We start from the raw sequence: 18,447 nt of genomic DNA on the forward strand, positions 1-18,447 counted from the left end.
TTATTTCAACAAGACAACTGTTTCAACAAGCAATGGATGTGAGGGGGAGGTAGGTGGAGGGGGTTGAGGTCAGATGCCCGAGGTTTGAAGAACAGACACATATAAGGGGAGGGTGCATAAATTAAAGCAAGTCATATCAACAAAAACAGTGATTGGGGATGGGATGGAGGGGTGAGGGAGAGTCATAGGCCCAAAGCTTTTTTAAAAAACAGACACATAGGGGAGAAGGGGAAGACTGAGACAAAATCAGTCATCTTTTTCTTCCTCAGTTGTGTCCATGATGTTGTAGTTTTTTCTTAGCAGGCTGTGGATCAGCCTGCAACAGTCCTGGACATCTTCTCCCTTTTCAAAATGAGGCGATTCCTGGCAAGCCATAAAGCCTCCCTACTGGGACGTAACCAATGCTTAAGTTAGTATTCGCATTGCAAGCATAGAACTTGAACCAACCTTTGTGTAGGCACAAAAAAAAATGCCTACATATCAAACATTTCAGACGTAAATGTGTGCGCAGCCCCGGGAAGAGTGGTAATTTTGCTACTCTTACTGAACTCCACTTTATACTTGTCCAATCTCCCGGAATGTTCCGGACATTCCTGAATTCCGGATAGGCCTTCTGCACTCCTGGGAGAGCAGGTCGTTCTTCCGCATCCTGACACTTCCTAGTGAAATGGGCATGATGGAGGCAGTTTTGGCCACACCCACTGTGGCAACTTGATTCTGGAGCTGGGCCAAAATGGCGTGATTCGCCGAGACCCGTCCTCCCTCACACTTCAAATGCAAGTTGTCTGCGCAAATATCCACTTCCCCTATGCTGCATGGTCACATGATGGTACATTCACAATGTCCAGATGCATGGCATAACTTTTCATATTTTCCTATAGTTAATTAGTAAAAAAAAAAATTGTACACTTGTAAGCAGGTTAATATTTTACTGCATCGCCTCCCATTGTGGCCCTCAGACCGTAAAAAGATTTCGGACTCTCTGTTATCCGTTAACTGTCTTGTGAAGTCATAAGTAACAGGAGGAATCCTAAGATGGTTTGGGGAATATTTGTGTTTTGACTCCTGGCAGTCGTCCAGCCCAATAATTTTACTGTAATCACTGTTAAGCATTTCACTGTGTCATGTTGATCAGAATCTTTTTTATTTCCTCTACTCCCCTGTGTCAGGCTGACATTTTCCTCCATCACATCCCATCTCCAAAAATCCCTGTTACCTTGCAGTCTATGGATGTTTACCCAGCTGCCCCATTCACAATCAGTCTGCTTCCAAATTCAGCTCTCTCTGACGTGCTGTTTTTCCCGACTTTGTACAAGGTTATGTTTTGAACATTTTTACATCTGCAGTCACAGTGGCCTTAAATTGCTTTGGTAGAAAGCAATTTGTGGTACAATTATCTTCTGTTAAAATGACTAAAGTTTAAAGGCGCGTGCTCAAGTTGGTGGACGAGATAACTTCATCTCTTGGAGAAATGTTAGGTATGTTCAAGAAGAATTAGCCTATAAAAGATTTATTTTTTTTACTTATTGCAGTGTGCAAATTCCAAGGACACTGTTGAGGGTCAGGTGCATCAATTTATGGCGTGTCGTGTTCTTTTCAAAGGCTCATTCCCTTTTTTTAAAAAATGTTTGGAAAAATGATATTTCCCAGTACATGAATGGTGGGAGTCCCTGTTTGGGGCATCCTTCATCTGTGGTTCAGATGGACCCTGGTTTAAATTGGGCCGGCTACAATATAGACTCTGATTTGCAGTCTAGGCCACAGATGAGAGATACGTCAAGTCCCCCCCTCTCTTGGTGCCTTTGCGCAGCTTTGGGACACCAACGTAATTATATGTCATGGTCCCAGAGTGAGAAACATACTTGTAACTGTCTGGTCGAAGCAGCAGAATGAGACAGTACAAGGCAAGCCCAACATATTGCCCCACTGAGGGCTGCATGAGCCATTTGTTGTCCCCCCCATTCATACTTCTCGGCATTGGGAATAACCCATATTTCACCACCACTCCTGCAACACTGATTGACACTGATCATCATCATCATCTATTTATTTATATAGGGCCACTAATTCTGCAGCGCTGTACAAATAATTAATTCACATCAGTCTCTGCCCCATTGGAGCTTACAATCTAAATCCCCTAACACACACACACACACACACACACACACGCACAGACCGAGAGAGATCACCTGCACTTCCTCTTTAGCTCTATTCTATACTCGCCTATTTTTTTTTTTACATCGCCTCCGAGAGATCCCCGAGTGAAGTCCAAGAGGCAAATGCTTACATCCCTTAGGGCCCTCTTTCCTCCTGTCTCCATACCTGTTCTTCGGCTCTGTCTCTACTGTATTTGCCTGCCCGGAGTTTCTGAAGTATTGGTATTTTATGTTTAACGTTCTGAACTGTTTTACCCTGTATGGTCTACTGTTTGTACTGTGTACGGCGCTGCGGAAACCATGTGGCGCCTTACAAATAAACGATAATAATAATAATCACGCAGCGGGGGCGGGGTTATGATGACACGATTTGCATCATCAGGCTCCGTCCCCCGACCAATGCTAAATGACGCTCAGCATTGGCGGAGCTCAATGACACAAATCGCATCATCAAGGCCCCACCCACTTCACAAGTGGTATGCGGGAGGTTGCCTCACTCTCTGGGGAGTCCAGTAGAACTCAGAGAAACTCCCAAACGTCTCCCAAACGTTCCAGATAAGTTGGCAAGAGTGCTTTATTCATGGTGCAAGTGACCCTGCTTTTAATATAATGATGGCAAGAGGAACAACGGGTGGTCTATATATGTATAGATATATATATATATATATATATATATATATATATATATATATATAGTGGTTGAAGTAGAAATTTAGACGTGGCAGTAATTGTAATGGGAGTGTAAGTGACAGGAATAAAATAGTAGCAATGTAGCATACCATCATATACACCTCCACTTCCACCACTGTATATATATTATATATATGTTTAATATACTGTTTCCTGTTTTATGTCCCATATATGTCCTTGAGGTTCAGTGAATCAGAATCATCTAATGATTCACTGAACCTCATGGTTGATGTTCCAGAAATGTAAACTTACCCTTGTTGTACTCAACCTTGATAAAAATGAGTACAGCCTCTGTTATAATTAGTGGGCACACTATCTGCGAAAAAATATTGCCCCTGGGTCCTCTGTGTTTTTTTATTTTCAGATAATGTAAATGGAACCTGACTGTATAAAGTTATAGCACAGTTTTACTATCGTACTTTGTGCACGATGCCTATAGGCACAAACCTGGTGACCCTCTGTCCCATGTTCATAGCCCTGGCACAGTTATTGTGCTCATGATCACAATGTGCCACTTAGTAGCATCTTTTTAAAGAATATTTGCAGTAATTTTAACGACAGTAATTGCTAGGCTTTGGCTGTATGCACTTATTGGTCTTTTAGTCAGAAACACTCCTGTTGTACTTTAAAGCTCTACATCCTGTGCTGTAATAACCAGCTGATGCAGCCCATTAGCTCGATATCCCTCTGCATATAAATAATAGATGCGGGACATGCTGTTTATGAACAGCTGATCTCGGCATTGATCCACAGTGTCTGGTTACTCCAGGTGAAAGCGCCTGACCTCGCATCTCTGCATTCTTTACCTGCGATCAGCCCGGGACACTGAGGACATCTAGAGTAATACAGATCTCAGCATAGCCCAGATACCTTACAGAAATCTCAGGGAAAATTCAATATTCTAAGTGAAAAAAAAAGGAGTTATGGTTTTAGTGACCGGCAAAGCTGGCAAGTCCTAGGATGCCTATCCATGATTGCCAGGGTGTAGGTAGTCTTCTAAATGTTTCAGACATTGCCCAGATATGAACATAGGTTTTTTGGTCCTGATTCAAATTGGAAAGCAACTTGCATGCATACATGAGAGTACCGGGGTCATAAGTTCGATTCCCGACCATGGCCTTATCTGTGTGAGGTTTGTATGTTCTCTCTGTGTTAGCGTGGGTTTCCTCCGGGTGCTCCGGTTTTCTCCCACACTCCAAAAACATACTGGTAGGTTAATTGACTGCTATCAAAATTGAACCTAGTCTCTCTCTGTCTGTCTGTGTGTGTTGGGGAATTTAGATTGTGAGCTCCAGTGGGGTAGGGACAGATGTGAGTGAGTTCTCTGTACAGCGCTGAAGAATTAGTGGCGCTATATAAAGAACTGATGATGATGATACGTGTACTTTTCCAAACAAAGACTGCGCCATGACGGTCATCACTATCAGTCACTCACACCTGCCCTGTAGCTGGTGAAAATTGTATGGCTAAGACAAACGTACTTAAGAGGTACCCAGGACGTGAACTGGCCGCATCTGCGTAGGGACTCCCTTTCTGTACGTGGCCTACGTTCACACGCCCATCCCTCGCCCGTTCCGCCCATCAAGTCGTAGACAGTAGTAAATGTCGTTAGCGCTCCGACATGAATTGCATGCAGTTGCTTTGATTGGCGTATGGTATATTTCTAAGCTTATAACTTGTCCCAGTTACTTTCTTGAGTCGATTGGAGTGGCGCAGTGGCTATCACTTGTTATTAGTCAGATTTTGGGACAGAACACAGGTTCCGGGCTGTATGCAACGTTCCAGTAGGATCTGATTGGAGGGTATGGTGGTACTGTGGATATGTTACATGTTTAGTACTCAAGTACAAAGCATGTGGTAAACTGGGTGCAATATATGATATGTATAATTGACACATTTTCTCCCCATTAGACAAAAGTTTGTATAATAGAATTTGGTGAAACTCTATTTATTTTATACTAAGAGAATAATTTTTAAGACAAGCTTTTGAGAGAGCCACCGTTTTCATCAGCTCTTATAGTACTGGTGTCCAAGATAAATCTGTGCCAAAGAGCCCCCCCTCCCCTAGTTTCGACCCTCCTTGGTCATCCTTTGTCTGTTCTAACTAGTAAACTATAAACTCTGCTTGTTCCACTTAATCTGTTGTCTGTTCCCCTTGCCTAATGTCTTCTGCCCTCTATCTGTCACTTGTTAGGTCCCATTAGGATTTTGAGGTTTAGGTATGGGCCATCTGGCTATTCAAATTCGGTCACAATCTAAGCATGACACTGGTCTGTAGTAAACCTCGACTCCTCACTCTCTTTTGCCCTCCACATTCAATCCCTGGCCCAATCCTGTCGCTTCCAACTGCGCAATATCGCCTGCATCTGGGCCCTCACTTTCTTGGGATGCCACCAAAACCATTATCCCTGCACTCATCATTTCCCTTTTTGATTACTGTAACCTTCTCACCTGCCTCCCCCGCTCCCATCTCACTCCCCTTTGTTCTATTCTCAATGCGGCTGCAAGACTTATCTTCCTTTCACTACGTTCTTCTTCTGCCTCCCCTCTCTGCCTTGCCTTACTTATACTGGCTCCCCTTCCCCTACAGAATCTTTTCACACCACCTACAAGGCTCTCTCCAACTCCATTGCCCCTTATATCTCTAACTTCCTCTCCATTCACACTTCCGCCCGCTCCCTGCACTTGGCCAATAACCATCACCTCTACTCCACTCTGATCACCTCATATCACTCCGGAATCCAAGACTTCTCCCTTGCTGCCCCCCTCCACTGGCACGACCTCCCGCGCTCCTTCCAACTTTCCCCTAATTTGTGCACCTTCAAACAGGCACTTAAAACTCACCTGCTTCTCAAAGCCTACCAGCCATCCACCTAACCCTCTCTCCTCTCTCTTCTCGACCCATTTACTCACTCCTCCTGCATTTTAACCACTCTAATGACTCCCTTTGTGCCCGAGCTGGGCCCTCTTCCCTCCTGTCTCTATACCTATTCTTCTACTCCAACCTCACTGTACTAGCTATGCCTGGAGCTTCTGGAATCTTGGTATTATTCGTTTATTGTTCTGTACTGTTCAACCCTGTATAGTCAACTGTTTGTATTGTGTACAGCGTTGCTCAAATGATAATAATAATAATAATAATAATGATAATAATAATGATAATAAACTTTGTAGTTCATTTCAACTGGACTAATAAAGAGATAACTCATTTAGCTGTACCCCTTCGAAGTTATTGTTTGTTTCAATTGGACAATGGAAATACACATATCAGCCATTACCATTTACAAAATATTTGGCTATTTTTAATAAAGGGAAATATCTGTAGAAGGCTGCTGTTGCATATAATGAAGTTAACAACAAAACAATTTACAAACAAGCCCTTGTCAGTGACTTGAGTGGGATGGACCTGCTTCGAGGTATGCAGCCATCATCCAGTAAGGACATACAACAAATAAATACCGGTGTCCTGATAAGAGAGAAAACGTGACACTTTCACACAATACTTCTTAGCTTTTATTGGTGATCTGAAGTGATATTCACTATAATGCAGCCTATCAGTGCCTCGTGCCTCAGTGATGTCACATTCTTTGGTGCATTCATAGGCTGTCTGGTCTGCATAGTCTTACATAACACATTGCAAGTGTCACACGTGTACCTGGCACTGGAGTATGTGGTAGTGTACTCTATTATGCAGCAGAAGAAGGAGAGTTTCATTTGTAAGCCATTAAAAACCCATTCATAACCTATTATGTTAATTAAACTAATGGGTGTATAGTCAACACGATCTAGAAGTCTATTGCTGGTCTGTGTCTTACCGGTCACCTCTAGCTTTCAACTCTCTCTGCGTAATTAAAAATGAAGGCAATAATAGCTCCTGTAAATCACCTTTTTGAATAAGATTGAGTAATGAGTAATTACCTACATTCATGACATGGGGATAATTTGAGCGTAATGTTTATGTAGGTGCGAGGTGGAGCAGAGGAGATTAATAGCTGATATGCTGAAATACCGTATAAAAGAATTCAGGGTTAAATAAAACAAGTAAAATGTTGTCTAATACGTAATTACAAGACATCCTGACGCTTGTCATTTACCATTAGTTTCTATTGCTGTCAAAAGAGCTCAAAGACATTTGTCTAAAAGACACATTACATGTGCGTTTACTGGGAACAATATGCTGCTGATTTGGTGCATCTAACCTCTACGTGCACAATAGTGTCTTTTGAAGACCTTGGAGAGCTACGATTAGCATCATGTCACATTTACAGAACTTAATTATTTTTTACTAGCATTATCTATCCTTTATTTATAAAACACCAACACCTTCAGCAGCGCTGTACATGAAAGGGATCATGGCACAAAAAAAGGACATGCAGCGACATGAAGGTAAAGAGGGCCCTGCCCAAAGGAACTTACAAGCTAAGAGGTGAGGGGAACACTTGATACATAAGGTAGTGGAATTATAATTGTCGCTGGTGGTGGGGAAAGTGTGTGGCTACTGTAAGGCAGAAGTATTATCACCCCCCCCCCCCAGTAATAAATCAGCCCTTAGCATTACTGTGCAGCTACCGGTGGTTTGGTACAGATGGAATGAGGAGAGACAACAAAAGGTGGGAATATAAAAAATGAGACGGTTATTGTAGAAATCTTAAGACAGTCAGATGCTGGGGACCGTGACCTTCACCATAAATTTTAACTGACTGTTCTGGTACTGCAGAAGGCACTGTGCTCTTGTTATCCATCAGCGTTGCTTTGCGCCCAGGATTTTACTGCCAGGACACTTGTTCCCCCGAGTCCACAGAAGGTGTGGCGGCTGCTGCTGTTATTAAGGAGGCCACGGAGATCACCAAAGAAGGGACAATGATGGCAACAGCAATGACAGTCAAACTCGTCCTTGGTTGGATGACTCCTTGGCACTACTATGTAATTTCCGGCCGCCTTCACAATTCTTTTCACTGTTTTATGCACTTTTTTTGAATTTTAAGTTCTCTTCTACAATAAATATAAAGGAATAAGGTATGTAGGGCAGGGACTGATGTGAGTGAATTCTCTGTACAGCGGTGTAGAAATAGTGGCGCTATATCAATGATGATGATGAATGTTATAGCACAGACTGACCCATGACCCCCTCCAGATTAAGGACGCAGGAAATATGGCTCTGGTGCGAAACTTAACAAAGCCGCGCCTATGTAACTTCATTTTTCTTTATTTTATTTTATGCATAAACAAAAGCTGTCATTTAGTAGGGACCAGGGGACCCACAGGGTTATTGCGTAAGTCCAGTCCGACGCTGCCTGTTTACCTCCAGTTTATTCCCAATTTTACCTCCACTGAATCAAGACTGCCTTCTGTAGTTTCTTACCAGTTTTAGTTCCAGTTTAAGTTTTACATCTAGTACATCACTTATTTTACCACAGTTATCTCCGGTTCATTCTCAAATTTAACTTCATTTACAAAACACTCTCCTAGTTTTGAATTATTTTGCTTTACTACAATAAAATTAGTTATTTTGGTTGCAGATGCAGCCTAATATAAGGCGTGAGTTACTGACAAGCTTCAGCGATGCTCAGGCTTGGGGTTTACCTTTGCTCCCTAGGTCGCTCATGATGTAGACCCTTCCTCTATCCTAACAGACCACAGTCTCAACATCCCCCATACTGTATTCTAATGTATACAGCAATGTATTACACCAGTAATTAAAATGTATACAAACATTTTTTCTGCGGGCATCCATGTTTGTCCCTGTAAACTCACCCTTAACACTTCCCACCAAATGCTCTTTAAGCAGCGACTAGTAACACAGATTATGAGTAAGATAGATAAACAGCAGACAGACCCTAAATCCCGGACATAATAAGAGGAACATTTATTCCTGTCTGCAAAAAAACCTGAAGATTGCATCAGTGTTTTTTGTTTCACGCCGGTATCACCAGACGGAGGTGAACTGGGTGAACCCATCCTCACTAATCATTCTCTAAGTAGCCGTGGAACAGTGAGAGGTTTATCTGTTAAATTGTCTATGAAAGCAATGAGTTGTGTTTACTTATGGATGTTGCAGATCTGTTTCAAGATGACTTTTTGACAGGATGTTCCTGATTCTCCTGCCACCGTCACTCATTTCCATTAAAATATAGTGGTGTGATGGGAAAACTGGTTAGCCTATAGGCCTGTGTGTGATTGGTGGAGGAATGATTACCAGCTGATTGCAGGTCTTCAAGTAAGGACCAGATTGTGGCAAAAAATAAGCTTTGTTAAACTTGTAACTGTGGCATGGGTGCTTATGGCACAAATCTGTGCCATCTGAGTTGTCCTGCCAGGCAGAATGCGTGACATTCTGCAGACAACAAAATATCCAAACCTCCCTTTTTTCTTTTATTTTTAGAGAGCATGGCTGTGTCACATTAGGGGTGTGGCTGTGTCACGTTGGGGGTGTGTCTGCATCACAAAGGGTGTGGCCTCATTTCGGGTGTTATCTCACTCTTCTGAAGCTTTAGGCCACCACCAACCCCCCCCCCCCTTCCCCTAAAAACAGGCTGGAATTGCCACGTGCACCAGATATATTCGGTAAGCTGAGACACGCATTTTGGCACAGAGCTGTGACGAAACGCGTCAGGACGGGGTACTTTTTATATATGAATGTGGGGAAATGCAGAATGAAGTGGTCTTTTATATTTAAACCTTGATTTATGTGGACAGTTTCATTGAGTGATATACTCACATACAGAGAAATGATTACACAGCCTTTACCTACCTGATCGATTACTGCATTTGGAAAGGACGTGCTAAATGGGAGATCTGAGGGTAAATATATCAAGCTGAGAGTTTTCCATCGAGTTTGGAAAGTGGAGATGTTGCCTATAGCAGCCAATCAGATTCCAGCTATCATTTTGTAGAATGTAGTCAATAAATGATAGCTAGAATCTGATTGGTTTTTCAAACCCGCCGGAAATCTCTCAACTTAATACATTTACCCCCTGTGTGAGAGACATCTATTTTATCCGGCTACCTTTTTGCATGGAGGGACGCTCAGTCCTGAAGTTAGCTGTGCATGTCATTCTATTTCCAACTATTGGCTTGTTTTAAGGAGTTATAATTACACTTTGGACACTACATGCTGCATATTTGAATTTCCAGACACGTGGATATTATACAGTCCATCACATAACAAGTGATTTATTTAGAGAGGGGGGAGAGGTGGCCACTCGACCCCCCCCCAGGTACTGTTTAAATTACTAACAACGTCCAGACAGGACTTGATATTAGTATATTATATATATATATATATATATATATATATATATATGTGTGATTTTTACATTAGATTTGATAATCTGGTATTTATTGTTCTTACCACCTTGGACAACCCCATCATCATATACATTTGTGTACATATTTTATATGTGATATCAATGTTAAATAAGTTTGTAGATAATAACGAAATAGTAATATACATAATTTGTTTTATTGATTTTATGTTAAATAAATGTGTTTTTTAATGATTATCAGAAATCTGAGTGTATTCTGCCATATCTGTTTCATTTTTTTTTTTTATTTGATACAACCAAGTTGACTGGCGCTCCTTGTTGTGTTTTTTTTAGGTTGAATAATATTGGACGGCGTTGGCTACTCCATCCATAAGGAGTTGACTCTAGTTGGTTTTTTTGTTTGTCGGTAACCGCAGACATACCTTCCAACCTCATGTTAGTCTGGACAAATGGGCCAACCGTTCAAATCGGGACTGTCCCGCCAAAATTGGGACATTTGAGTAATATGTAATCCGTAACAACCAACCAGATTATAGCTGTCATTTCTCTACAGTACAGGTTGGAACAGTGATGGCCCTTTAACCTTCAACATGGCCACACACTGACCTTAATCACAGAACAATAGATTTAATCAAAGTTAAGAGACACTTATCTGTAATGACAAAACAGCAGAGCTGCAAACTGTTGTTGTTTCTGATAGGAGACCCTGAGCGGATTGGGGCGTTCCTTGCTGAATACAGACTTATCACGGTAATTCACCAGATACTGCGCCAAAATGCAGAAAGGGAGAGTCTGTATAACGGGATGAGATACGTTTAGGCCTTGTACATAATTTTATTATATAAAGTAGCATATAAAGGCAGCTCGGTATTTGGCAGAATCTTTTGGAAAAGGTTTTAGCAGTCAGACAAAACCATGAAACCGGTATTCAGTGCATCCATACTTCCCACTAGCAATATTCTCATTTTTAAACATCAGCGAGCATTCAGAAAAGAGAAAATAACAGAGGGCCTGATTCATTAAGGATCTTAACTTAAGAAACTTCTTATTTAAGTCTCCTGGACAAAACCATGTTACAATGCAAGGGGTGCAAATTAGTTTTCTGTTTTGCACATAAGTTAAATACTGACTGTTTTTCATGTAGCACACAAATACTGGATAGCTTATTTGTACACTGACATTTAAAGTTGATATTTGTGTGCTACATGAACAAACAGCCAGTATTTAACTTATGTGCAAAACAGAATACTAATTTGCACCCCTTGCATTGTAACATGGTTTTGTCCAGGAGACTTAAATAAGAAGTTTCTTAAGTTAAGATCCTTAATGAATCAGGCCCAGACATCCTATTTAAAAGTTGCTCCCTATTTTGAAGGAAAAAAAAATGGTGCCGTCACAATATGTCAAAAGTTAAACATATGTGTGAGTTCTAAAAAAACGCTCTTCCCCATACGAGCAACGTGGGCAATAACTGCTCTAAGGGCAAATTGAACCAAAACAATACAGCCCTTTATAAAGCAAATGTGTGACTAAATGATGCGACTAGTTGCAAGTCATGTCAGAGAAGTATATTCCTTCAATTTACATTTTATAGTTCCAGTTTTGTATTCCGGCTAATCGTGACCCAATCTGGTTGTTCTGTTTTCTGGGATAATATTACGTGTGTGTGTCTTTAACCGTTGATTATTTTGTGTTGGCTCCTGTTATGGAATTAATTTTAGAAGCAGAGGTCAGAGGAGGCCCGGCCGACCATGTTTTGCTGTAAAATAGACAGCGGCTCTCCCTTCATTAAAACCCGCTGCGTTTTCTCACACAGTGCAAGAATGTCCCATTCATTCCGCCTCTTGTGTCTTTCCAGGACAAGGTGAATGGCTGGGAGGTAGGTGTCTGTGGACAGGTATCTAAGGCCAGGTTCAACCTGCATGGAAAGCAGACTGTTTCATTCGCTGTAATCCCTGTTCTCTGTACGCCCCATCTGCAGCTGGCCAGGATCAACTTTTAAGACTGTGAATTAGCTACAAAATGAATAAAGTCATAAGATTGTCTATTAATAGTGAGTTACCTGAAAAAACCCGTAATCAGCAAGAGGAACAAGTGCAGATGGGTTTATCCACCTTTACTGGAAAACCATGTGCTGCCAACTGAGGACTTCTGACCTCTGTATTCATTGAATAGGAAAATATATATTATTAATATGCTCTTTAGTGTATAATATATATTTATATACATATTGTTTACTTGTTTATGGGGATGATTCTGGCCTCTGGACAAGACAGCGGAGCCTTGCACAGATTATCATGCTACGTTAAGGTGAGTGTTCTACAAAACAATTTAATGTTATTTTGGATCACAAGAAAATGTAGCAAATCACTTTCCTCCAATCATTTGAAACATTGCCTCTATGGCAGCCTCATATTACCCTTAGTAGAAGAATAACTTATCTGTCTCAAAGCAGCAATCCCACATAGACTTTTTTGGGGGAGTTTTTAATCGTTAAGTACATTTCAGTGTGTCATGTGATGGCAGAGGGCATCACAGTGCAGACAGAACTCAGAGAGGCATTCCCAAGCGTCTCTGCTCACTACATCATGTGCCATGTGACTGTGGTTGCCATGGTGGTCCAGAATCAAAAATCATTAATAGCAGCTTGAAATAAAAGTGAAATTGGTAAATCCCAACAATTCTTACAGCCCGCCACAGTGATTTATGTTAAACACACCTTTTTGTCATGGGATGAGCCTTAAATCTTCTGTGCCCTATCGCTATCCTTGACACACAACACACATTAATTGGCCGTCTTAAACCAGTGCTAGTTATAAACTATGAATTTGCAGATGCAGTGTAGGATGGAGAATTAAAATTGGAACATTGAACATTACCAATTGATTGCTTATTTTATGAAATGGTGCAAGTAGCATACATGTGCTGTAACCCATAGTTACCAATCACATATTTGCTTCTATTTCCTTGATTACAGTAAACTGCTATAAGCTGATATGTGATTGGCTGCTATGGGTTATTACACATAATACATTTTTTGTATCTTGTCATTGCATACACCTTAATATTGCACATATGAATACCCAATGTTGCTAGCTTCCTTCAAATTAAATTAAGTATACTCTTATAAAAAATGTTATTGCTGGGATTTCAGTTCTGCAGTTCCTAAACTGTAGGTGATTATGTCTCTTGGTTACAAAATCTGGTTCTTACTGTTTATAATATTGTAGGTTCTCGGTTATTGTTAGACAGCCACGGCTGCCGTGGGCACCGCCGCAACTCACTGTCCCTCTTCCTGGTGTCCCGGCCGTCGGTATGACGACCGGGACTTCACTTCCGGAAATTCGGGCCGACCGTTGCCAGGGCAACGGCCGGACGACAAAAATAATCTCTATGCGCTCTGGCAAGCTGAATAGCCGGGCGCATGTGCAGTAAATCTCACAGCCCGTGGGCTGATTAAGTAGCCCTATTGTATGTATTAGCCTGCACCTGAATGGGGGCTGGTGGCAGGTTCCTATTGGCTGCTCTAAGAATTTAAGGCAGGGAGGGCTTAGCCTCCCTGCCGGTTATAGCGTTTCTGACCCAGTCTTGCTGACCTGCTCCTGTTTGCTGTTCCCTGTCCTGTGGATACTCTGTTGGATTTCCTGTGTATGACCTCTGCTTGGGTTTTGGATTCTGCCTGTTTGCTCGTGACCCTGACCCTTTTGGTCTGTACTTTGGACCCTGCTACCTTGCCTGTGAGCTTTCTGCCAGTCTCCTGGCCTGCCGCTGTGGTCCTGCATTACCAACCCACACTACATCTGGAGCTAAGTCCTGGGGGCATCTGAGTACCGGTGAGCGCATCAAGCTCTAAGGGTAAGGCGGCTGCTATAGGTGAAATATAATAAAGGGGCGCTGTATCCAACAGGATTTGATTATTAAATAAATAGAAATATGATCACTAATACATTAGTATAAAATTTATTGATAAGTAATAAATCACCTTAGATAAAAATACACATCTGACAATCAATGCTGACTAGGCGCCCGCACCCAAAGCATGAATAAATGTAATCACTAGTAGATCAAACAATAACAATATAATGATGTGGATATAACAGTATAAACAGCCTCTAATATACAATGCCAGCATAGAATTTATAAAAATAATTGATATTCACACTGTGGTCCGGACCACACAAATGAGGCCAAGAGAGTAAGTGATACTGTGTATCGTAAGTAATATAGTGGATAAACACTCCCAGACTGTGCCAAGTTGCCAACTCCCAGTTGATGGAAAAACTCCTCGCTCATATATAGATGTACATAAAGGCTCGAAGATGTCTCTTGATTAGAGCACTAGCAGTAGCGCTGACTGTGTCAGCTAAAGTCCCGAATCAGTAAGTGCACACCGGTATAAGTTCTAGCACCCAATTATAAATGCAAATTGGACAAACTAGTTGAACCCCCGATGGGTCTATAGGTCTCTATAGGAGTTATCGTAATCCTGGTAGCGTGTACTTATTAATGTGCCTTGTTAAATGCAGATAATGGATCCTGGTTCAGCGGCACTTAAAGGCATGTATTCATCCACCTTAAGACGCAACCATCCATAATTACCTTATAAGTGTCTGGCGGAACATAACGGACCCGCCAATTAGACAACTGCAAATAGTAACACTGCTTAGCACACAGGACTTAGCTTTGTTGATCGTTCGTAGCTGATGCACAGCAGTTATTGGTTGTATCCAAATCCCGAGGAGATAATCCAAACAGTCTATTGACCCGGGGTAAAGAGGGCGGAGTCAGCTAGTCAGCTGATGTGAAGAAGTGACCATCCTGACGCGTTTCATCACCTCATATTATTGATTTATGATTCTTAGCGCCTAATAGTTTTTGTTTCTTTTTTGCTATAGGTGAAAACATCCGTCATCTAGTTCTGTGGGTTTGTGATCAGACCAGCAGCCTAACAGTTATACATTACAACAAAGGCTTAGCAAAATATGCGCCTTCTTCAAAATGCACTTACAAATGTACAGTAGTGTCTGCACTGGGACTGCACAATAGACCAGACAGCCTTAAGGACAAATGAAGACAACCTATGGCTCTATGACTGATACTGCACTACAAGTCAAAATTGCACGCTGGCCACGGTAGCTGAATAAGAGCACAGGTCACCTATGCCTGCAGTAATGGCTCTATGATCTGTACGGCACTCAGAGATCCTGCTCTGTGAAGTGTGTAGACCTGAAAGCAAAGCCCAGCATCGGTCTGCTAGAAATCAGGACAATCTGCTAACACAAAGGGGGGCATGATTACAACACATTAGGATCACGCGGAGGCATCCTTAATCCACCTCCCTACGCTGAAAACACCCTTGAATTGCCACTCGCACTTGTGTAATAAATACCTCCCAACTACCCGAGAGTCAAGACAAAAGTGCAACGCTGAAAGCAGCACAGCTGGGAGGTGGGTGAAAGGGTTTATGTCACTTGAAAGCTTTATATGTCAATCACTTCAAAGAGATTTTTAAATTGTATTTCATTTTGGAAGGAACAAGAGAAATAAGCTTATTGTGAAATGGAAGAGCTTACATACCGTAACGTACGTCAGGGAAGAAGAGCTATGTTTAGATTTTTGGGAGCTTAGAATCTGCAGGTCACAGTGTCCATTTGATCTGTATAATTCTTATGTACATTGATGGAAACAGGTTCCCTAACCAGAAAGATAAAAGTGTCTCTTCATCTTGTCACTGCAATCATAGATATATTAGGAAAGAACTGGGAAGCTCCGCAGGGCTATAAACAAGACACTCAGTTAAGGATCTGCTCAGGATTTACTCGTGTGTAAGATATGGAAGGACAATATCTCGCATTTATCCAATGTTTACTCCTGTAGTGAGCGGCCCGGAGTGATGGAAGGGGCACAGTGCACAAGTTACACCTCTGGCAACAGAAGGGTGCTGAACACTCTCGCCCATTCCTTCACTGCACTTACAGATCCTCGAGTTCTTACTTGCCTACTTTCAGGCAGTGCAGTCCGGGAGAGGGGCGTGTCTAGAGGACGGAAGGGGGAGGGGCGCGGTAAATAGCGTCATTTTGGCTCCGCCCCCATGACAAAACAGCATTTCCGTTGCAGGGGCGGGGCCAAAATGACGCTATTCACTGCGAATCGCGTTATTTTGGCCAGGAAATTGCAGGATGCAGGAGCCTTGCCTACTCGTCCGGGAGACCGACCCGAATTTCGGGAGTCTGCCGGACATTTCGGGGGAGTTGGCAAGTATGCTCTAGTTGCTAATCCTAACACCATTATGTAGTTCCACTAAAACTGGAAAGCCTGCTATAGAATTTACAATAACTTCACCCAACAGGGGATTTGCACTGTGCAATTTGTATATTTGGATATTTTTTTTTCCTGAAAGCAAACTGAGAATTTACTAAGGTGCGTTAGCAACTATTACTCGCTACAGATGTGAGACATAATCCCAACCAGCAGTCACTAGTAATGTATTTAGCCATATGAATAGCCAATGTAACAATGAGTGGCACTGGACAGACTGACCTTCACCAGTCACTGAGGAAAACACTATATTAACATGTTAGTGTGTAAATTAAAGTGAATCTAGCCTAAGCATAGTGCACTCATTAGATATTTTACTTGCGCCTCATGATGTACATTACAAAGAGAGACACCTCCATATTAATGTAAAGGGCAACCTATAATTTACTCGGCTAATGAGCAAATAGTGGCCAGGATTAAACAAGGGTTATTTTACTAATATTGCTCAAATGGTGCAAATCTGCCGTAGCAACCAGTCAGCAACTAGCTATCATCTGTCTAGTGCAAGCTAGACAATGAAAGCAATTGTCTGATTGGTGGATAGGGTTTCATGCAGATTTGCACCTTGGAGCAATGTCATTAAATAACTCCCAATGTTGTACAGCAAATAGGATAATATTCCAATAAATAGTTTACTTTTAATACATTTTGTCAAAATACAGGAAACTATGTGTTAATATCTATCACTTTTTGCTTAATGACATCCATTTTTTAGCTAGATTTCTGTATGTAAGAAGCGCTGGTGTGTAAGGTGTATGATGTAAAAAGATCAGCGTACAATTTAGATGTCAAATGCTGTGTTCTCTGCGAGGAGCCCTGTAAATGGTGCCTGTATCCTAGCTACAAACTGGCTCTCAGCAACAGAGAATGGATCATCCTCCAGCTGCCGCTGTTTGGAAGTTGTTATCGTGATGTAAAACATTGCTTCATATATGAAGATCAGAAGAGAATTTTGCCAGTCAACAGAACGCAATGCGTGTTATCGTGTGCATATAAAATATACATCACTTATGATGACGGCAAAGATAAAACTCGTCAAAGTGGATAAACACATCAAAATGAATGTCCGTGTCTGTTTAATAGAACCCATGTATATGTATATATATATATATATATATATATATATATATATATATATATAATACACATATTTACCACTTTTCAGTCTTACTTATCAGGCTTGCTCATAGTTTGTTTTCTTACCTTGTTCAGTCTTACATATTGTTCAGTCTTGGCCAGTCTCACACACTGACCTTTTACATATTGCTCCATCTTATACATTATTGAGTCATGCCTAATTGTTCCGCAACATATATTAGTAAGTCTTACACATTGTTCAGCGTTGTCTAAAGATCTTCCATACACATCGCTCCATCTTGCACATCGTTCCATCTTACATATTGTTCCATCTTACACATTATTCCATCTTACATATTGTTCCATATTACACATCGTTCCATCTTACACATTATTCCATCTTACATATTGTTCCATCTTACACATCGTTCCATATTACACATAAATTCCATCTTACATATTGTTCCATATTACACATCGTTCCATATTACACATAAATTCCATCTTACATATTGTTCCATATTACACATCATTCCATCTTACACATAAATTCCATCTTACATATTGTTCCATATTACACATCATTCCATCTTACACATAAATTCCATCTTAAATATTGTTCCATATTACACATCGTACCATCTTACACATTATTCCATCTTACATATTGTTCCATCTTACACATCGTTCCAAATTACACATTATTCATTTTACATATTGTTCCATATTTCACATCGTTCCATCTTACACATTATTCCATCTTACATATTGTTCCATCTTACACATTATTCCATCTTACACATTATTCCATCTTACAAATTGCTCTATCTTGTCATTTGTTTAGTCTTGTCTATTGTTTTCATCTTACACATTGTTCCATCTTACACATCGTTCCATCTTACACATTGTTCCATCTTACACATTGTTCCATCTTACACCTT

Source organism: Mixophyes fleayi, chromosome 7 (genome assembly GCF_038048845.1).
Source record: "Mixophyes fleayi isolate aMixFle1 chromosome 7, aMixFle1.hap1, whole genome shotgun sequence".
Lineage (NCBI taxonomy): Eukaryota > Metazoa > Chordata > Amphibia > Anura > Limnodynastidae > Mixophyes > Mixophyes fleayi.